The 23,071-nt window shown below is 43.3% G+C and overlaps 1 pseudogene across 1 annotated transcript in view; it reads left to right on the top strand.

The window, feature by feature from the left end:
- Window positions 1-342: 342 nt before the first annotated feature.
- Window positions 343-23,071, top strand: part of LOC122554853 (E3 ubiquitin/ISG15 ligase TRIM25-like) — a 35,747-nt pseudogene continuing 13,018 nt past the window's right edge. Inside the window, exons 1-6 of the transcript XR_015758783.1 lie at window positions 343-941; window positions 1,099-1,194; window positions 3,256-3,486; window positions 9,210-9,232; window positions 19,684-19,755; window positions 21,107-21,208. The product of XR_015758783.1 is annotated as an E3 ubiquitin/ISG15 ligase TRIM25-like (transcript). The remainder of the gene's footprint in view (window positions 942-1,098; window positions 1,195-3,255; window positions 3,487-9,209; window positions 9,233-19,683; window positions 19,756-21,106; window positions 21,209-23,071) is intronic.

Raw genomic sequence — 23,071 nt, forward strand, 5'->3', positions numbered from 1 at the left:
ATTCCTGATGAAGGCCTTATGCCTGAAATGTCAACTCTCCTGCTCCTCGGATGCTGACTGACTTGCTGTGCTTTTCTAGCATCACACTCTCGAATCTGACTCTCCAGCATCTGCAGTGCTCACTTCCTCCTAGTTATTAGTCTTTGTCTAAACTATGTTCACACTGGTCTCCAGTGTAAGTGGGGCAGATTTTCTGGTTTCTACTGATCTGGTAGAAGACGGAAGGAGTTAAAATGATCATTTGCACTTTCTCGATTACAGAATTCAAAGAGTTAATTAAACTTCAACCAGTCCTGAAACTGAAAGTAGTATACTCCACTGGGACACTTCCGTTCTTTCACTTCCTGCTTTGCTGGCTACACAAAACCTTGTACAGAGCTTCCTTCCCAGCTGTGCAAGAATGGAAGCAGAAGCTTTTGAAGAGGAATTAACTTGTGCTGTGTGTCTCCATGTGTACCAGGACCCCGTCATACTGCCCTGTCAGCACAGTTTCTGCTTGAACTGTAAGCAATAAGTTGGGAGTCAACTGCCCTCAATGCCGCAGGACATTCAAACCTAAGCCCCAACTGCAGAAAAACTTCACTTTGCGCAATATCGTGGAGAAATACCACCAGTCCCAAGTTACTGCTGCTGAATCAACCCCTGTCATGTGTGAATACTGCATGGAGAATCCATCTCCAGCTGTGAAGACCTGTCTCAAATGCGACACCTCATTTTGTTCCCTGCATTTAAAGCCACATTTGGTAAAGAAGACTTACCAGGATCACATCCTGATCGAGCCTCTAGACGACCTTACGAAGAAACAGTGTCTGGATCATAAGAAGATTCTTGAGTTTTACTGCGAGCAGGATGAACAGTGTGTGTGTATATCTTGTACAGTGATAGGGAAACACAAATCTCACACTCTCCTGAGCCTGGATCAGGCAGAAGCTAAAGTCAAGGTGAGCGTTGTTTTGTTCAGGAGCTGAGGCACGGTCCATACTACAGGGCTCAAACAATCCAGAGGAAACAAAAGTGAAGTTTTAAAAAGGCAATCACAATTAAGCAAGTTTGTTTCTTGGAATTAACTTCCTAAACTATTTAAATTGCAATTTTTAGGACAAATTGAAGAAAGAATGGGGGGATCATTATGAAGTTCAGAACAAATTTTCAACTGATCAAGAAGACTTGAAGAAAGCAGAAGATGAAGTAAAGGTAGGAATCCTGTGTAACTGGATTTGGAAATGATTTTCCACAGAGCTGGGTAAACATATGTGACACCAGGCGTGTCCTGACAGGGGCATGGCACTAATTACATCAAACACTCCATGTGCTTAATATGGAGCTGTTTATCTTTTGTACAGTGGGGCTCCAGGGAATTCCAATGAGCATGTACTTATTCCTTGAGAATTGATGTTTACTGGGTGTATGCCCATTCCACTTGGTTTTATGTTAAACATATTCTATTAATGCTCTTCTCACAGTTCACAACGTTTCCAAGCTTTGTGTCATCTGCTCATTTTGAAATGGTGCCCTGTAACTGTGAGCTTTTTTAAAATTTACTCATGAGGTGCTAACATTTATTGTCATTGCCCTAATTACTTAGAGGGCAGTTGAGAGTTAACCACATTCCTGTGGGCCTGGAGTCACATATAGGCCAGACTGGGTAAAGATAGCAGTTTCCTTCCATAAAGGACATTAGTGAACCAGATGAGTTTTCCCAGCAATTGACAATGGATACATGGTCATCATTAGAGTCTTAATTCCAGAGTTTTTAATTGAATTTAAACTCCACCATCTGCCATGGCGGGATTTGAACCCATGCCCGCAGGGCATTACCTTGCTTTCTGGATAAATAGTCCAGTGATAATGTCACATGGCCACCACCTCCCCATGTGATTTAAATTTTTATGTTGGTTCATGGATACGGTCGTCACAGATTAGGCCAACGTTTGTTTCCCATCCTTAATTCCCTTGGAGAGCTTGGCGCTGCAGTGCCTTTTTGAACCATTGCAGTTTAAGTGGTAAAATTCATCTTAGAGATTGACAGTGAGTCTATCAACAGCAAACATCAGAGAGAAGCACAGTACTTCTGCTGTTCCATGTAGGAGGGTTTTTTTCTGATCGGTTGCTCCTATGAATAATTTTCTCCGGAGACTTTGGAAGTGAATTTGCCAACCACCTTGTATATTTACAAAACTGAGTCCTAGTCTCGTGACAACCACCATTCCACCAATTTTGACTAATTCTTACAGCTTCCCTATTGGGAAGTTGGTCAGTTTTTGTTGCAAGTGATCGAATGGGGCATGTTAAATTTCAGTTTACCCCACCCCTCCCCATCTCTTTTGATGCATGGAATAGCAAGTTGCCGAGAACATGTTCAAAGCTCTGATTCTATGCTGAATCACTTATGAACTCAATGTTTTGACCATCTGGTTAAAATGTTCTCAGGAAGCCTGAGAGTATCGAAAAGTTGGGGTGTCAGTAGGGCTGCAAAATGGTGCATGAGAATGGTGCATGTGGGCACAGTGGTTAGCACTGCTGCCTCACAGCGCCGGAGACCCGGGTTCAATTCCCGCCTCAGGCGACTGACTGTGTGGAGTTTGCACATTCTCCCCGTGTCTGCGTAGGTTTCCTCCGGGTGCTCCGGTTTCCTCCCACAATCCAAAGATGTGCAGGTTAGGTGAATTGGCCATGCTAAATTGCCCGTAGTGTTAGGTAAGGGGTAAATGTAAGGGTATGGGTGGGTTGCGCTTCGGCGGGTCGGTGTGGACTTGTTGGGCCGAAGGGCCTGTTTCCACACTGTAATCTAATCTAAAAAAAAACACTGTTTCCTAATACCACTTCCCCCATGCCTCCCCCCAAATAAATGGAGGTGACAGTGTTAGACTGGGGTGGACAAATTTAAAAATTGTACAACACCAGGTTATAGTTCAACAGGTTTGGAAATACGAGCTTCTTCTTCATCAGGTAACTAGTTAAGTAAACCTGTTGGACCACAACCTGGTGTTATGTGATTTTTAACTCTATCTTATATGGACATCCTACTATACATTCCTTCCTTCTCAGTAAAATCCCGAAAGATCCAATCTAATAGCACTCTGGGAGAATGTTCTCTACTCCCTCCAATGGTCCAAGAAAATGATTCCCCACCACTTTCTCAAGGACAAGTAATTAGTCATGCAAAGGCTGTCCACTTCCTATGAGCAGAGTGTTGTGAACTGATCATATGCAGTTCTATGTATAAAAATATGTGAGTGTGATTTGGATTTTTAGACACGCTCCAATGAGCTGAGAGAACAGCTATCGAAGAAGTTCTCTGAATGGAGGAAGCAACTGGAAGAAGATGAAACGTATGCCATTAAACTGATTAACGATGAGGAGAATCGAGTGCTCTCTGATATTAGGAGCAAAGCAACATCACTGGAAGAAAAGCTAAAACAGATTAAATTAATACATATTGAAACAGAGAAACAACTGAAAATGGATTGCCTTTCCTTTCTTCAGGTACAGTTCATATTTCTTGTTATCCCTTGAGTTCTTTGTAGTTTGCTCAACTACCAGCAGTCTTAGTGTCTCCCTCAAGTGGTCAGTCTGAATGCATGTAAATAAAATACAACCATGAACGAGTGAACACTGGGAAGGTTTCACAGCTGAGCATAATTTCGTTCTTACACTTGGTAATGAATGGGAAAACATAAAGAAAGGATGCACTATAATAACAGTAGTCAGCTATTCAATTGCTCAAAACTTTTCTTCGATTCAATGGGATCTTATCTGACCTGAACAACAATTTAAATCTTTACCCCATATCCCTCAATATATTTTGATAACAAAAATCAGTCAAGCTCAGGTTTAAAATGAACAAGTAATTGAGCATTGATTACATTTGCGGAAGTATATTCTAAATTTTGATCATTCTTTGCAAATCGAACTATTTCCCGGTTTCACTCATTAAGGGTCTGGTTCTATGGCACAGACTATACCCCTAGCAGTAGACTGTTCAGCAAGTGAACAAAAGTAGATTTGGTCTGTCTAACCCATTTAACCCCCGTGATCTTAAAGTTAAATCAAATCATAGAATGGATACAATGCACGGGAGACCATTTGGTCCATCATGTCTACACTGGCTCTCCAAATGAGCCTTTGATCTAGTAACATTCCTTCTTCCTACAAATTATTGGCCTACATATTGTTTCTTTTCAAATGATAGCTTAGAATATAGAATTATTATTGGGAACTTGGGTTCCAAGAAGAAGGAAAACTTAATTTTAATTATTCAGTTCTATGAAGATTTGACTTAGATTAGATTAGTTACAGTGTGGATACAGGCCCTTCGGCCCAACAAGTCCACACCGACCCACTGAAGCGCAAACCACCCAGACCCATTTCCCTACATTTACCCCCTCACCTAACACTACGGGCAATTTAGCATGGCCAATTCACCTAACGTGCATATTTTTGGACTGTGGGAGGAAACCGGAGCACCCGGGGGAAACCCACGCAGACACGGGGAGGGTGTGCAAACTCCACACAGTCAGTCGCCTGAGACTTGTTATTTTAAAGTTCAGAAATTAATTTTTAACTTTGAGTTCAGTCCAGCACTTACAAGAAGTCATATTATTTCAGGTAAATGACCAGCAAGCTAACTGGGAAATGAATTATTCTGACTTGAGTTGTATGATCAGCAGAGAAACAGAAGAGAGAGAGTTGCAGCTTGAGGAAGACTACAGCAGAGGTGCTGAAATTAGAAGTCTCCAAGCAGTCAAGACTGGGAGAATTCCTGAGTTCGCTGAGAAGAATCCCTACAGTATGGAAACAGGCCATTTGGCCCAACAAGTCCACACTGAACCTCAGAAGTGCATCCCAACCAGATCCATTTCTTTACCGTATTACTCTACATTACCCCTGACTAATATAAATAACCTTCACATCCCTGAACACTATAGGCAATTTAGCATGGCCAGTTCTCCTAACGTGCACATCTTTGTGGACTTTGTTTATAAGTTGGTGAGATGAAAGCTTCAAAAGTACAAGGTTGTGGGTGTGTTGGGGAAGAGGCTAACACTGTTGAAGACATGGATTTAGGGAACACGAACTAAGCAATAATGAACCAAGTTAGCAGTTTATTCCAAGGGTCCAGGGGTGAGACATTAACTGAAGAGAGAGCTGAAACAAAGCAGATGGACTGTCATGCCAGCAGAGGAAAGTTTAATCATGCAGATTGAGTGATTCTTCAATGAGGTTTGAGGGCATTGCTGGGTAGTAGAGATAAATCTTTCTATTGATAATTGTATTAAGATTGTTTCAATAGATCTTGCCAGTGTAATACAGCTTGAGTTTATCTTTTGTGAGATAAATTTCGTCTTCCTTTGTTAGAAGTATTTTAGTAGCTTCTTGTGAGTATTTTCAATGACTGATCACCATGGTATATAAAAAGAAAAACGCCATTTGTGATCTATCAAACTAAGCTTCACAGATCAGAAGGATCTTGTCTGTCCAGTAATATCATCAACTGTGATCATAATACAATCTCACTTGCTTTAAAATGCCTTGGTTGAAGTGGTGGCATCAAGTCAAAAGTTTAATCTGTTTCTTTGAAGTCCCTTACTTAAACTCCACTGTCAGCTGTTGCAAGGGTAGAGACTGAGGTGCTGGAAAAGCACAGCACATTAGTCAGCATCCGAGGAAGAGGAGAATCGATGTTTCAGGCATAAGCCCTTCATCAGGAATGTTGCTCAAGTACCCTTGCCTGACCCCAGAGTTTGTGATTTCTCAGTTCTACTCTGTATAGTTGTGGTCAGAATCTAGGCCAACATTCTTGTTTAGGATTCCAAGGCCTACTGCATTGTCAGGTGCCATCTCACAGAAGAGATGTTAAACAAAGCCCACTTTGCCCTCTTAGATGGAAGGGCAAGATCCTGCAAAGGTATTCCAAAGAAGAACATGGGAATACTCTATGGTATCCTGGGCAATATTGATATATGACCAAGCCACCAAGAAAGATAACTGTTATATTTCTAAATCTAAGTGCCTCTTGGCCTTTGCCATAGGTCCCCGCCATCACACATGCAAGTCTTCAGCCAATTTGATTCACTCTATGTGATCCCAAGAAAGAGTTGGAAGTAAAGGCTAAGGGCCCTGACAACACTCTGACAATAGTACTGAAGACTTGTGCTCCAGAACTTGCTATACCTCTAGCCAAGCAGTTCCAGTATAGCTACAACACTGCATTCATCTGACAATACCTCCCCAGATTTATCCTGTACATAAAAAGACAAATTTATCCCAGACAATTACCACCCCAACAGTGTACTCTTGATCATCAGTAAAGTGATGGAAGGTGTCATCAACAGTGTTATCAAGCAGCTCCTGCTCAGCAATAACCTGCTCACTGTTGCCAGTTTGGTTCCACCAGAGCCACTCGGTTCCTGACCTCATTACAGTCTGGCTACAAATGTGGACAAAAGAGCTGAATTCAAGAGGGGAGGTGAGAGTGATAACTGTTGACTTAGGACCCCTGGAAAAATTGGAATCTATGAATATCAGAGTAAAACTCTTCACTGGTTGGAATCATATCTGGCACAATGGGAGATTATAGAATCATCGAATCCCTGTAGTGTGGAAGCAGGTTATTTGGTCAATGAAGCCCACATTGACCCTCTGAAGAGCATCCCACCCAGACCCAATCCCTACCCCATCCCTGTAACCCTGCAGTCCATTTCCAGAGTCAGTAAGACCTGGGGGATATTTAGGCTTTGTCTAAAAAGTGGCAAGTAACATTTTCACCTCACAAATGCCCAGACAGTGACCAATTAAAGATAATCTAAGCATTGTCCTTTAACATCCAATGGCATTATCATCTTTGAATCCCTTACTATTAACATTCTGTGGGTTACCATTGACCAGAAACTCGATTGGACTTGCCACATAAATAATGTAGCTACAAGAGCAGGTCAGAGACCAGGAATGCTGTGGTGAGTAACTTCCTGACTCCCCAAAGCCTGTCCATCATCCACAACGCACAAGTCACTAGTGCGAAGGAATACTCTCCATTTGCCTGGATAAGTGCAGCTCCAACAACACTCAAGACACCATCCAGGACAAAGCAGCTAATTTGATTAACACAACATCCACAAGCATCCACTGCCTAGACCATGGAAGCAGTGTGTACTAACTACAAAATACACTGCAGAAATTCACCAAAGATCCTTTGAACCTTCCACACCCACAAACAGTACCATCTTGAAGGACAAGTTCAGCAGATACATGACAACACTACCATCTGCAAGTTTCTCTATAGTCTTGACTTGGAAACATATTGTATCATTGCATCAAAATTCTGGTATTCCCTCCGGAAGGGCATTGTGGATCTACCTACAACATGTGGACTGCAGACGTTAAAATAAAAGGCAGTTCATCAGCAGCTTCTCAATAGCAAATAAATGCTGACCCTGCCAATGATACCCAAGTCCCATGAGTAAAAAATGTTTCAACAGCCAGAGTTCTAGTTTGTGTAATGTCTCCTTCTTACCCCTGGCATAGAGATAAGATTTGTGGTAAGTGTACACTGCTGTCTCTCCAAGTTCAATATATTTGTCTAAAATGTAGTGACCAAAAACTGTTTGCAGTATTCCAGGTATAGTGTACCTGGGGCTTTGTGATATGACTTGTACTTCTTAGTTCTTGTCCTGTAGATACAGAATGGACTGTATTCTACTGGCTTTTTTGGGAGGGGCCAACCTTTCTGGGCGCAGTCAATAAAGATGTGACTTACAGATCCCTCTCACATATTCACATTACTTAGAGCCAAGATGGTGCAATCTCGCTTGTTTCCACATAAACCCTTAACTCAGTGAGCATCGTTGTTATGTCAGTTCACTGCTCTGTAATTAGGTGGCTAATTGGGGAGTCTAAGTTTGGCAATATTTTGGTGTTTGTTAGTAGGCCTCATACATATCTCCTTCCAATTTATCCTCCCTGCTATTCTCCGCCTTAGGCTAGTGGCAATGGGACAGACTGTTACCCGCTTGTCCCCTTCTTGGTATTGTTTTATCATGTTGACAAGATTCAACCTTTTGCTCTTCTCCCTGACCTGGGTCTCAATCACTTCCACACGTTTAATAAAAACCGAAAGAGCTGCAGATGTTATAAATCAGAGACAAACAGAGGCTGCTGGAAAAGTTGAGGAGAAATAGAGTCAACGTTTAGGGTCAGGTGACCCTTCCTCAGAACTTCCTCATGTTTGTTCACTACCCTGCACAGACCACCGAATCAGACATTTAAAGGATCATCTGGTATTAATTGTGCCTGAACCTGTAGATTCCTAGCTGAAAGCTTCAGACCGTGATATGGTTGTTTGGTTTTTGCTTCATTGTTGTTTGAAGGAGTTTCAAATGTTCTTGCACTTCAGAGGCTTGTGCGAGTCACTCTCAGATCTCTGTTAGTAGTCCAATGGGAAGACTTGCTTTTACTGCTTTACATACATCTCCTTGGTTAGTTTCAGAGGCTCTTGTGCTTTGTGCCTGTAAACTAAAGGGTGAGGAAGCCTTGCTGGAGTTGAACAAAACTTTGGCTAGGTCACAACTATTGAGTGCAGTCTAGTCAGCACACTGTTGGAAGAATAAGATTGCACTGAAGGAGGTGCAAAGGAGATTCACCGGGGGGGTTGCCTGGACTGGAACATTGCAGATATGAAGAGGCTGGATAAGTCCTGGTTATTCTCTTTAGAGCAAGGAAGGTTGAGGGGGGATCTGATTAGGTGTACAAGATTACAAGCAGTATAGACCGGGTGGATAGAAAACAATTGTTTCCCTTAGTCGAAGGAGACATAATTTTAAAATGAAAGGCAGGAGGTTTACAGGGGATTTGAAGAAAAACGTTTTTACCCGGAGTGCGTTATAGGGGGGGATGTAATCTGTAATGGATAGTAGAGACATGAAGCCTTTAAAAGCTGGCGTTGTTGGAAAAACTCAGCAGGTCTGGCAATGGCTCGAAAGAAGGGTCACTGGTCCCAAAAATTTAACTTGAATTTCCCTCAACAGGCACTGTCAGATGTGCTGGGTTTTGCCAGCAATGTGTTGTTTGCTCATTGAGAGAGCTGGTGCAGAAATGATGGGTTGAATGGTCTCCTGCTGTACTGTAACAATTCTATACTTCTGAGGTGGGGAGCTCTTTGATATGAATCTCATTCCCTTTGATTATGATTGATCTCTTCTTTTTTTTCACAGGGATCTAAACAACTCCTTTCCAGGTACGTTTACTTCAATTATTGGGTAAGTGAGAAGCATCACTAGTTTCCGAGAGAGGAGTTAATGAGCACAGAACATAGAACATAGAACAATACAACACAGAAAAGGCCCTTCGGCCTTCAATGTTGCGCCTACCTGTGAAACCAAGCTGAAGCCCATCTAACCTACACTATTCCCTTCTCATTTATATATGTATCTAATGACCATTTAAATGTCCTTAAAGTTGGCGAGTCGACTAATGTTGCAGACGGGGCATTCCAAGCTCTTAATACTCTCTGAGTAAAGAACCTACCTCTGACTTCTGTCCTATATCTGTCACCCCTCAATTTAAAGCTATGTCCCCTGTGCTAGCCATCACCATCTGAGGTAAAAGGCTCTCACTGTCCACCCTCTCTAATCCTCTGATCATCTTGTATGTCTCTATTAACCTTCTTCTCTCGAATGAAAACAACCACAAATCCCTCAGCCTTTCCTCATAAGACCTTCCCTCCATACCAGGCAACATCCTAGTAAATCTCCTCTGAACCCTTTCCAATGCTTCCACGATTTATCTCAAGAGGGTTGGAAGGTAAAAGGAGCGATGTGCTACCTAACTTTATAAAGCTCTGGTTAGGCCCCATTCAGAATACTGGGCTCAGTTTTGGGCCCCACACCTCAGAAAAGACATACCAGCACTGGAGCGTGTCCAGCAAAGATTCACACTGATGATCTCTGGAATGGCAGGCTTAACATATGATGAACAGCTGAGGATCCTGGGATTGTATTCATTAGAGTCTAGAAGGTTGAGGGGAGATCTAAAAGAAACTTACAAGATAATGCATGACTTAGAAAGGGTAGACGCTGGGAAGTTGTTTCTATCAGGCGGGGATACTAGGACCCGTGGGCACAGCCTTAGAATTAGGTGGGGTCAATTTAGAATGAAAATGAGGCAACATTTCTTCAGCCAGAGAAATGGTGGGCCTGTGGAATTCATTGCAATGGAGCGCAGTGAAAGGTGGGACCTTAAATGTCTTCAAGGCAGAGATTGATAAATTCTTAATCTCGCAAGAAATTAAGGGCTATGGGGAGAGTGCGGGTAAGTGGCGGTGAAATGCTCATCAGCCAGGATTGAATGGCGGAGTGGACTCGATGGGCCGAATGGCCATACTTCCAATCTTATGGTCCCATGGTCTTATGCTTTTTCCTATAATGCGGCGACCAGAACTTTACACACTGCTCCAAGTGCGGCCGCTCCAGAGTTTTGTACAGCTGCAGCATGACCTCGTGGCTTCAAAACTCAATCCCTCTACTAATAACCTGGGTGGCAACCTTCAGAGAGCTATGTAGACTTATAGAGTCATAGAGATGTACAGCATGGAAACAGACCCTTTGGTCCAACTCGTCCATGCTGACCAGATATCCCAACCCAATCTAGTCCCACCTGCCAGCACCTGGCCCATATCCCTCCAAACCCTTCCTATTCATATACCCATCCAGCTGTCCTTTAAATGTTGCAATTCCACTAGCCTCCACCACTTCCTCTGGCAGCTCATTCCATACATGTACAACCCTCTGCGTGAAAAAGTGCCCTTTAGGTCTCTTTTATATCTTTCCCCTCTCACCCTATGCCCTCTAGTTTTGGATTCCAGGGAAGAGACTTTGTCTATTTACCCTGTCCATGATTAGATTAGATTACTTACAGTGTGGAAACAGGCCCTTCGGCCCAACAAGTCCACACCGACCTGCCGAAGTGCAACTCACTCAGATTTACCCCTTCACCTAATACTACAGGCAATTTAGCATAACCAATTCACCTAACCTGCACATTTTTGGACTGTGGGAGGAAACCGGAGCAAACCCACACAGACACGGGGAGAATGTGCAAACTCCACACAGTCGCCTGAGGCGGGAATTGAACCCGGGTCTCTAGCGCTGTGAGGCAGTAGTGCTAACCACTGTGCCACTGTGCTATCCATGAATCATGCTCCTCATGATTTTACAAACCTCGATAAGGTCACCCCTCAGCCTCCGACACTCCAGAGAAAACAGCCCTAGCCTATTCAACCTCTCCCTATAGCTGAAATCCTCCAACCCTGGCGACATCCTTGTAAATCTTTTCTGAACTCTTTCAAGTTTCAAAAATCCTTCCGATAGGAAGGAGACCAGAATTGCACGCAATATTCCAAAAGTGACCTAACCAATGTCCTGTAGATCTGCAACATGAGGTCCCAACTCCTGTGTTCAGTACTCTGACCAGTAAAGGAAAGCATACCACATGCCTTCTTCACTATCCTATCTAACTGTGACTCCACTTTCAAGGAGCTATGAATCTGCACTCCAAGGTCTCTTTGTTCAGCAACACTCCCTAGAACCTTACCATTAAGCGTATAAGTCCTACTAAGATTTGATGGACACCGAGATCTCTCTGTTCATCCACACTACCAAGAATCTTACCATTAGCCTAGTATTCTTTATTCCTGTTGTACATTCCAAAGTTAACTAACTCACATTCTATTTGCCACCTCTCAGCCCAGCTCTGCAGCTTAACTATGTCCCTCTGTAATTTCCAACATCTTTCTGCACTGTCCACAACTCCAATGACCTTAATGTCATCTACAAATTTACTAACCCATCCTTTTAGTGCAATAACCTACTGTGAGGAAACTTATCAAATGCTTTACTGAAATCCATATACACCACATTTACCCTCTATTTGGTCACCTTCTCAAAGAACTCAATAAGATTTGTGAGGCACGTTCTATCCTTCACAAAACCATATTGACTATCCCTAATCAAATTATTCCTTTCTAGATGATTACAAATCCTACCCCATTATCCTTTCCAACACTTTGCCCACCACCAAAATAAGACTCACTGGTCTATAATTACCAGGGTTGTCTCTACTCCCCTTCTTAAACAAGGGGACGACATTTGCTTTCCTCCAGTCTTCTGACACTATTCCTGGAGGCAATGATGACATAAATATCAAAGCCAAAGGCTCTGCAATCTCCTCCCTCGTTTCCAGAGAATTCCAGGATAAATCCCATCCGGAACATATGACCAATCTATTTTCACACTTTCCAGGATTGCTAACGTCTCCTTCTTATGAACCTCAATCCTGTCTAGTCTAATATCCTGTATCTCAATATTCTCCTTGACAACGTTGTCTTGTTCCTGTGTGAATGTAACAAAAATATTCATTTAACACTTCTCCTATCTCTTCAGATTCCACGCACAACTTCCCACTACTGTCCTTAACAGGCCCTAATCTTACTCAAGTTATTCTTTTATTCCTGAAGGAAGGGAATCTGGATTGGAGCTCGGGCTACCTACATTTACATTGCATGCCACTAGATTGAATACTAACTGTGAGGAGAAAGTGAGGTCTGCAGATGCTGGAGATCAGAGATGGAAATGTGTTGCTGGAAAAGCGCAGCAGGTCAGGCAGCATCTAGGGAACAGGAGAATCGACGTTTCGGGCATTAGCCCTTCTTCAGGAATGAGGACAGTTTGTCCAGCAGGCTAAGATAAAAGATAGGGAGGAGGGACTTGGGGGAGGGGCGTCGGAAATGTGATAGGTGGAAAGAGGTCAAGGTGAGGGTGATAGGTCAGACTGGGGTGGGGGCGGAGAGGTCGGGAAGAAGATTGCAGGTTAGGAAGGCGGTGCTGAATTTGATGGATTTGACTGAGACAGGCTGGGGGGAGGGGAAATGAGAAAACTGGTGAAATCCGAGTTCATCCCTTGTGGTTGGAGGGTTCCTAGCCGGAAGATGAGGCGTTCTTCCTCCAACCGTCGTTTTGCTGTGGTCTGACGATGGAGGAGTCCAAACCGACCGACTCCCACAGCTACCTGGACTACACCTCCTCCCATCCTGCCCCCTGTAAAAACGCCATCCCATTCTCCCAATTCCTTCGACTCCGCCGCATCTGCTCCCAGGAGGACCAGTTCTAAAAACGCACAACCCAGATGGCCTCCTTCTTCAAGGACCGCAATTTCCCCCCCGACATGGTCGATGATGCCCTCCACCGCATCTCCTCCACTTCCCGCTCCTCCGCCCTCGAACCCCGCCCCTCCAACCGTCGTTTTGCTGTGGTCTGATGATGGAGGAGTCCAAAGACCTGCATATCCTTGGTGGAGTGGGAGGGGGAATTGAAATGTTGAGCTACAGGGTGGTTGGGTTGGTTGGTCCGGGTGTCCCAGAGGTGTTCTCTGAAACGCTCCGCAAGTAGGCGGCCTGTCTCCCCAATATAGAGGAGGCCACATCGGGTGCAGAGGATGCAATAGATGATGTGTGTGGAGGTACAGGTGAATCTGTGGCGGATATGGAAGTTTCCTTTGGGGCCTTGGAGGGAGGTGAGGGGGGAGGTATGGGCGCAAGTCTTGCACCTCCTGCGGTTGCAGGGGAAGGTGCCGGGAGTGGAGGTTGGGTTGGTGGGGGGTGTGGATCTGACGAGGGAGTCACGGAGGGAGTGGTCTTTACGGAATGCTGATAGGGGAGGGGAGGGAAATATATCCTTGGTGGTGGGGTCCGTTTGGAGGTGGCGGAAATGACGGCGGATGATGCGCTGTACATGGAGACTGGTGGGGTGGTAGGTGAGGACCAGTGGGGTTCTGTCCTGGTGGCGGTTGGAGGGGCGGGGTTCGAGGGCGGAGGAGCAGGAAGTGGAGGAGATGCGGTGGAGGGCATCGTCGACAACGTCGGGGGGGAAATTGCGGTCCTTGAAGAAGGAGGCCATCTGGGTTGTGCGTTTTTGGAACTGGTCCTCCTGGGAGCAGATGCGGCGGAGTCAAAGGAATTGGGAGAATGGGATGGCGTTTTTACAGGGGGCAGGATGGGAGGAGGTGTAGTCCAGGTAGCTGTGGGAGTCGGTCGGTTTGGACTCCTCCATCGTCAGACCACAGCAAAACGACGGTTGGAGGAAGAACGCCTCACCTTCCGGCTAGGAACCCTCCAACCACAAGGGATGAACTCGGATTTCACCAGTTTTCTCATTTCCCCTCCCCCCAGCCTGTCTCAGTCAAATCCATCAAATTCAGCACCACCTTCCTAACCTGCAATCTTCTTCCCGACCTCTCCGCCCCCACCCCAGTCTGACCTATCACCCTCACCTTGACCTCTTTCCACCTATCACATTTCCGACGCCCCTCCCCCAAGTCCCTCCTCCCTATCTTTTATCTTAGCCTGCTGGACAAACTGTCCTCATTCCTGAAGAAGGGCTAATGCCCGAAACGTCGATTCTCCTGTTCCCTAGATGCTGCCTGACCTGCTGCGCTTTTCCAGCAACACATTTCCATCTCTGAATACTAACTGTGGGGATATAGCATACAATTTTATTTTTTTGTTGATTGCCTGAGCAAACTTTGTTCTCGATTGTATAAATTGTAGCTTGCACAAAAGTGGACAATTTCCTGAATATCCAGAGAATATTTTCAGCCACTACTGCACAAACAGATTGCTTTGTTGTATTAAGTTTGTTATATGTAAGATGCACTCATTATTTGAAAATTGCCCTTTCTGCCCTGCTCCATGTGGCCTGAAGTTGTAGTTTGATATGTTACCTTTCACAACTACAGAACATACCAAAACACAGCTGTAGCTTATGAAGTAATGTAGGTAATGCAGATTTCACAAACAGAATTGTAAGAGGCGATCAGATAAACTGTTTATGTGATTTGATTATGAGATTAAATATTTACCAAGACATCAGGGAAACCCTTTATTGTTCTCCCTCAGACTAATGCCTTAGGATCTTTTACATGCAGCTTAGAGCACAGGCTGGGTTTTGGTTTCACATTTCATCTCAAAGAGGGCACCTCTGATAGTGACACACTCATTTGAAAGTGCAAGCCTCTGACTTACAGGCAAGATTTTGTACATAGTGAGGTGCTGCTAACCTATGCTGTGGCACTTGGATCGAAATTCCCGTTATAAAATGAGCAGCTCCATGGTTAAAATCTCCTCATCATGTTTTACCAGCAGGAGGACTATAACCAAAAGAGTTGGACAATCATTATATGATTTGGAGACGTTGGTGTTGGACTGGGGTGTACAAAGTTAAAAATCACACAACACCAGGTTATAGTCCACAATCACCTGATGAAGGAGTGGCACTCCGAAAGCTAGTGTGCTTCCAATTAAACCTGTTGGACTATAACCTGGTGTTGTGTGATTTTTAACATTATTATATGCAGATGTTTAAGACTCCAGTGTTCTAACAGTTGACTGCTACATTTATGCATGTCCTTAACAATGTTACTTCCTCCCATCAATTTCATTTCCGCAATGACAAAGTCAATCTGACCTCTTGTTATTGCTTCAGGTCACTATATCTCAATCTGTATGATAATATTGACCATTGTGTCATGTTGGCACTCTTTTGACTATATTTCTTAAAATTACCAGCTCTTTGTTTTGTTTTTCATTGGTTCATGACCATCTACTACCCATCTCTAATCATCCTTCAGAAGGTGGTGATGTACTGTTTTCTTGTACCACTGCAGACCACAGTGCTTTTAAGAAGAGAGTTCCAGCATTTTATATTTTCAAGATAGTGTCTGAATTGAAGGTGACTTGCAGATGTTTCCATGCATCTGCTTCCCTTGCTTGAGCATCTTAGTTGTTTCCATCACCTGATCGTGGAATTCCAGGATTTCCAGGACACTGAAGGAATGGCGATATATTTCTAAGCTGAAAATGTGTTGCTGGAAAAGCGCAGCAGATCAGGCAGCATCCAAGGAGCAGGAGAATCAACGTTTCGGGTGTGAGCCCTTCTTCAGGAATCAGGAGCTCATGCCCGAAACGTCGATTCTCCTGCTCCTTGGATGCTGCCTGACCTGCTGCTCTTTTCCAGCAACACATTTTCAGCTCTGATCTCCAGCATCTGCAGTCCTCACTTTCTCCAATATATTTCTAAGTCAGGATGGTGAGTGGTTTGGAGGGGAACTTGGAGGAATTGGTCTCTTTCTAGATGGTAGTGGTCATGGGTTTGAAAGGTGTTGTCTGAGGATCTTTGATGAATTTCTCCCGTGCATCTTGCAGATAGTTCACACTGCTGCTCCTGAGCATCAGTGGGGGAAGGAATATGGAAGATAAACAGAAATTGCTGGAAAAGCTCAGCAGGTCTAGCTGCATCTGTAGAAAGAATTCACAGTTAACGTTTCCGGTTGAGTGACGCTTCCACAGAACACAGGGGATGTAGATGCTTGTGGATGCCAATTAAATGGGCTGCTTTGTCCAAGATGGTGTTAAGCTTCTTGAGTGTTGTTGGAGCTGCACTCATTCAGACAGATGGGGAGTATTATATCAAGACTTGAGTCTTGTAGGTTGTGCTCAGGCTTTGGGGAGTCAGGGTGTGAATTACTTAGTGCAGTGTTCCTCTTATTACAAGATTACAACTCAAAGATTATCAAAGAGTTCAAGTCAAATAGCATTTTTACAGAATTTACCAAAGGTGTGAAGAGGTCAAATGGAATAAATACGTGATCAAAGCTGAGAAACTATGACAAAAATCAACAAACGCCTTGCATTAGATGTTGAAGATTCTATATGGTGAAATGAAAAGAGTCATATTACATTATATCAGAGACATCCACTGATTTGTATGGGAATGAACCATCTTCCTGTGTGCCAGGTATGAGTCCAACTGATACCCATTGATTGCAGTTTTGCTAGGACTTCATGATGCAACACTCTGTGAAATATGACCTTGATATCAAGGGCTGTCACTCTTGCCTCAGCTTTGGAATTCAGCTGTTTTGTCCATGTTTGAACAAAAGCCATAATGAAATCAGGAGCTGAGTGGCCCTGGTGGAACCCAAACTGGGTGTCACTGAGCAGGTTACTGCTGAGCAGGTGCTGCTTGATAGCACTGTCAATGACACCTTCCATCACTTTACTGATATCGAGCGAAGGCTGATGGGGCAATAATTGACTGGGTTGAATTTGTCCTGCTTTTTGTGTACAGGACATACCTGGGCAATTTTCCACTTGGTCAGGTAGATGCCAATGTTGTAGCTGTACTGGAACAGCCTGGCTAATGTTGGAGAAATTGAAATCATCAGATACAATTAGCCCACTATGTCCTCAGTCAAAATTTATTTTAATATTATGATTTTAACATTTACTTAGTTCCTTCACATGGTGAATCATTTCTGTCTTTTTCCTGAATGACCTCTTGTTTGCTAATCATTTGCAAAATCATTGAGCTGTTTGATCAAGGAACAGAGATAAACGAACAGGAGTAGGCCACTCAGCCCCTCAACTCCATTCCTCCATTAAAGAGATCATGGCTGATCTGTAGCCTAACTCCGTATACCTGCCTTTAGCCCATAGCCATTAATGCTTTTGCTTAATAAAAAAAAGCTACCTCAAATTTAAAACTAATAATATAATATCTTATTTCATAGTAATATTTTAAACATCTATGGTCCTGAAGCCCCATCCACTGTGTTTAACTTCATAGCATTTAGAAATTACCCTTGTTATGGACGAGGCTAGAGCACCTCAAAACGTTGCAAGGAGATAGCCCAGCCCCTAACTTTTCTAGTTGTTTTGAGCAGGTGTATAGTGGATAATCCAGGCATGATGCAGCTGCTCAAAACCTCTCAGTTTGAAATAAAACAATTTATTTACAAAGTACTGAATGAAACAAAAATAAAAGAATACAAAATAACGTAACTTATCTGAAAACCCAACAGACTATCCCAACTTAATGATGTTATTCCAAATTTCAGCAATAATCCCCTTAAACACCCCTTGGCAACAAAAAGGTAAAATCAAAAACAGGTTCTTACAAGAGAGATGTCAGAGAGGGGGAGGATTGGCATGGACCAGATTCTTTGGGTCCAGTAGCTTCACAACTGACTGACTGTTAAAATCAAACCAAAGCTTCTTCAAGTAGATAAACGCAGACAATCTAACCGTGTTAAAGAAGCAGCATCATCAAACCTTGATCTATCAATGTTTTTGGTCCAAAATGGATAACTTCATACTTGCTTATATTGAACTCCATCTGCCACAGTTTGCCAAATTCACTTAGTCAATCAATCCAAATGTAAAGTTATGCGGTCATCTAAACTGTCTACAATGCTGCCTTCTTTGTGCCATCAGCAAATTTGGATGTATGACTTTCTACGCCACTATCCAAGTCATTAATGAATAATGTGATTAATTGAGGCCTGAACACAGATCTTTGCAGGTACTACATCCTGCCACATCCCAATGCTGTAGCTGAAAGTGGGAAGAGGCTGGAGAGAAAGTGAGGAACTTATTGTTGGCAACAACTAGTTACCGCACCCTTACTACACTCGTTATTTAATTAAGTAACCAATTTAGGGCCCAATCAGGAATGGTAGGTTAACTGCTAAAGTTATTCAGTGATGAGTGAGCTGTGGGGTGGGGTCAAACTCCCTCTTTTGATAGGTGTTGGTATTTGCAAGTAGTTGTTGCGTTTTCTGGATGTACTCTGCTTTGTCCAGGATGACTGTCATTCTGCCTTTGTCTGCTGGTAATGTGATTATGTTCTTATCATTTCTTAGTGTTTTTAGTGCTCCCCTCTCCTTAGTGGGTTAAGGTTGTGTGTTTGTCTTTTCCTTGTTATCAGGGGTATGATACTTTGTCTCACTGTTTGTTGTGTATCTTGATTAGGCCACTGTTGGAACATTGCGTGCAATTCTGGTCTCCTTCCTATCGGAAAGATGTTGTGAAATTTGAAAGGGTTCAGAAAAGATTTACAAGGATGTTGCCAGGGTTGGAGGATCTGAGCTACAGGGAGAGGCTGTTTTCCCTGGAGCGTCGGAGGCTGAGGGGTGACCTTATAGAGGTTTACAAAATTATGAGGGGCATAGATAGGATAAATAGGCAAAGTCTTTTCCCTGGGTTTGGGGAGTCCAGAACTAGAGGGCATAGGTTTAGGGTGAAAGGGGAAAGATATAAAAGAGACCTTAGGGGCAACATTTTCATGCAGAGGGTGGTATGGAATGAGCTGCCAGAGGATGTGGTGGAGGCTGGTACAATTGCAACATTTAAGAGGCATTTGGATGGGTATATGAATAGGAAGGGTTTGGAGGGCTGTGTGCTGGCAGGTGGGACTAGATTGGGTTGGGATATCTGGTCGGCATGGACAGGTTGGACCGAAGGGTCTGTTTCCATGCTGTACATCTCTATGACTCTATGAGTCTTGTTGGCCAAAGCTATTGGAAGGGTATCGGAGGTCATTGAGCAGAGTTGTTGTAACCACGGCCATTAATACTGGGGATTCCTTCCCAGGCACAGGCTGTTATGCAGGAGGACCCTGTGCTTGAAAACCACTGAGTGGTCATCCAGCTTTCTTTGCATCCAGAAAATGTTCAGCTCCCTATTAACACCTTCCTGCTTCTTCTGATGATCTTCTTATCACTGCACCAAATGTATTTGGGAAAGTTCACCCTATTATGTCAAGTTCTCACTTTTTGTCATAATTTCTATCATTTTAGAATTTCACAGATGAAAAGTGACATGGGAGCAGTGGATGATTGCAAAACATCAATTCAGTCGAAAACATTCGGGTGAGAGAAATATGCACCTGTCACCCTGAGTGAGAGCTATTGTAAGGAGATCATTTCTGGGTCATTGGTAGAAGGTAGTTGATACCCATGGGGCCTCCTGACATTACCCTTGCCAGTAGCTTCCTGAACTCCTTTTTCCCACAACCCCAGCTCCTCACCATAGGGAGGATATGCAAATTCACCATAAAACGGAATTAGCAAAGTTTAAATGGATATATTGACAATTCCTATTGACAATATTAAAGTGGAGTAATGTTATGTAAATCAACATTAAGTGGGGCTTACTTTAAAAGAAGAAAACATTTGCTGGCTTGATTGAATCCAGAGGACTGAACATGGTTGAGAGCAGATATCTGAAGTGGTAACATGAAAAGACACAAACTGACAACCGTTTCACACTATTCAGAAATGGAGAATGTATAAGCCAGAGCTTGATAGACCAATTAGCATGTTTCTGAGACAGTGAATAAACTTCAAAATTTACATTATAAGGAATGAAGGAAGTGACTTTGCATGAAAGTGCTGGCCTGCGGTTTTTTTTAACATGAAGACATTCATTGATTTCATTATTGGTGATATTTTTGCAATAATTTGGATAGTTCTGTACAATGATGTCAATATATCCATTTACTCTTGTCAGTTTTACCTGAATATTGTTTCTAACGGTGTCCTGTTCCAGGATCTGCTTGTGCATATAACTATTTAAACAGTTTGACTAAATATTTACCTTTTAATATATTCAATCATTTGTCAATTTCCAACTCCTTTTAAGTATTCATTTTAATTTACACACTGTATGAAGAGTGTTCCATTGCATCATGGTTGCTCAGTGGTTAGCACTGCTGCCTCATAGCTTCAGGGACTCGGTTCAATTTCACTCTCAGGCTTCTGTCTATGTAGAGTTTTCACATTCTTCCGTGTCTGTGCGGGTTTCCTCCAGTTGCCTCCCACAGTCCAAAGATGTGCAGGTCAGTTAGATTGGCCATGCTAAATTTCCCATAGCGTCCAAGGATGTGCAGGCTAGGTGAAGTAGCCATGGGAAATGCAGGGTTACAGGGATAGGGGGACGGGGGTGTTGATAGCGTGGTGGGTCTTGATGGGATCTCTTTGGAGGGTCTGTGTGGACTTAATGGGCCAAATTGCCTGCTTCCACACTGAAGGTATTCAGTAATTATGGAAATCACAATTTAGGTATTTAATTTTGTCCTATTATAGATCAGCTTAGTTCTATATATTTTGTCGCATTTTATTTATTAGATTTTTGAAAATTTACCCAATTACTTGTTAAATCATTAGTTTTTCATTAATTGTTTAATCTATATTAAACGTTTTATTATTTTTATCTTTCAAGACTCTCACCTAACCAGGTTTATGGGCAAAAGTATTATGGTGTTGACAAACCTTATTGGAATCGAACCAAGAAGAATGATGCACAATACCAGCAAGCCTCAAGGTACACATGGTCTATATTGACTGGGACTCACTTTGTGTAGGGACTTGGATGGGACAGTCTTTGTAAGCTCCATTCAGGAGGGTTTCTTGACACGGTATGTAAACAGTCCAATCAGGGAAAGGGTTATACTGGACCTGGTTTTGGGAAATGAGCCCAGCCAGGTGAGTGAAGTTTCAGTCAGAGTGCATTCGTGAGTGGTGACCATAACACTGTGAGTTTTAAGATACTAACGGATAAGGATAACAGGAGTCCTCAGGTGAAGGTGTTAAACTGTGGGAAGGCGAACTACAACAATATTAGGCAGGAACTGGAGAATAGGCGAAAGTGAGGACTGCAGATGCTGAAGGTTAGAGTCGAGAGTGGGGTGCTGGAAAAGCATAGCAGGTCAGGCAGGATCCGAGAAGCAGGAAAATCGACTTTTCAGGCAAAAGCCCTTCATTAGGAATGAGGCTAGGAGCCTCAGTGGTGGAGAGATAAATGGGAGCGGGGTGGGGCTGGGGTAAGTATCTGAGAGTCCAATATGTGGATGGAGGTGGGGGATAAAGATGATAGGTCGGAGTGGAGGGTGGAGCGGATAGGTGAGGAGGAAGATGGACAGGTGGGACAGGTCATGAGGATGGTGCCAAGTTGGAAGGTTGGAACTGGGATAAGGTGAGGGCAGGGGAAATGAGGAAACTGGTGAAATCCACATTGATGCCGTGGGGTTGGAAGGGCCCGAGGCGGAAGATGAGGCGTTCTTCCTCCAGGCATCGGGTGGAGAATGTTGATTGGAGGTGGCAGCTTGAAGGTAAATCTACATTGGACATGTGGGAGTATTTCAAACAGCAATTGATTAGAGTTCAGGAACGGCACATTCCTGTGGGAATGAAGGCTAGGGATGGCAAAGTATGTGAACCTTGGATGACTAGGGATGTAATAACTTTGGTCAAACAGAAGAAAGAAGCATATGTAAGGTCTAGGAGGATGGGAATTGATGAAGCCTTTGAGGACATAAGGAAAGTAAGAAAGAACTTAAACAAGGAATTAGAAGGACTAAAAGGGGTCAAGAAAAAAATGTTAGCAAACAGGATTAAGGAGAATCCCAAGGTTTTTTATCCATTTAAAAAAAAAACCAAGAGGGTTGCCAGGAAAAGGGTTGGCCTACTTAAAGACAAAGGAAAAATTCAATGTTTGGAGCCAGAAGAGGTAGGTGAGGTCATAAACGAATACTTTGTGTTGATATTCATCAAAGAGAAGGAATTGGTGGAGGATGATATCATTATGAATGACATGGATAGAGTGGAAAGTATGAGGCTTTTTCCCAAGGCAGAGGGGACAATTACTGGGGACATAGGTTCAAGGTGCGGGACAAGGGAAAGTTTAAAAGAGATGTGCGAAGCAGGTTTTTCACACAAAGGATGAGTGCCTGGAACACACTGCCAGAGGAGGCAGACACAATAGCAGCATTCAAGAAACACCTGGACAAATAAATGAATAGGAAGGGAATAGAGGGATATGGATCCTGTAAGTGAAGACAGTTTATTATGGAAAGGCAAAACATGTCAGTGCAGGCTTGGCGGACCCAAGGGTCTGTTTCTGTGCTGTATTGTTCTTTGATTATGTGCATCACTGGACTCCCCAGAAGGTATATCAGAGAACATCAAATAAAAAAAACAAAAGCAAAAACAGAAATTAGTGGAAAAGCTCAGCAGGTCTGACAGCATCTGTGGAGAAATCAGAGTTAACGTTGCGGATACGTGATCCTTCCTCAGAGCTGATGGTAAATAGTAAAATTTCAGTTTAAATGCAGGTCATAGGATTGTGGGGAGGGGGTAAGGAGTATATGGAGTTAGAGCCCAAAGAGAGAGAAGAACAATTAGGCAG

Source organism: Chiloscyllium plagiosum, unplaced genomic scaffold, assembly GCF_037043375.1.
Source record: "Chiloscyllium plagiosum isolate Xiang-an unplaced genomic scaffold, Cpla_swu_hap1 HiC_scaffold_12, whole genome shotgun sequence".
Lineage (NCBI taxonomy): Eukaryota > Metazoa > Chordata > Chondrichthyes > Orectolobiformes > Hemiscylliidae > Chiloscyllium > Chiloscyllium plagiosum.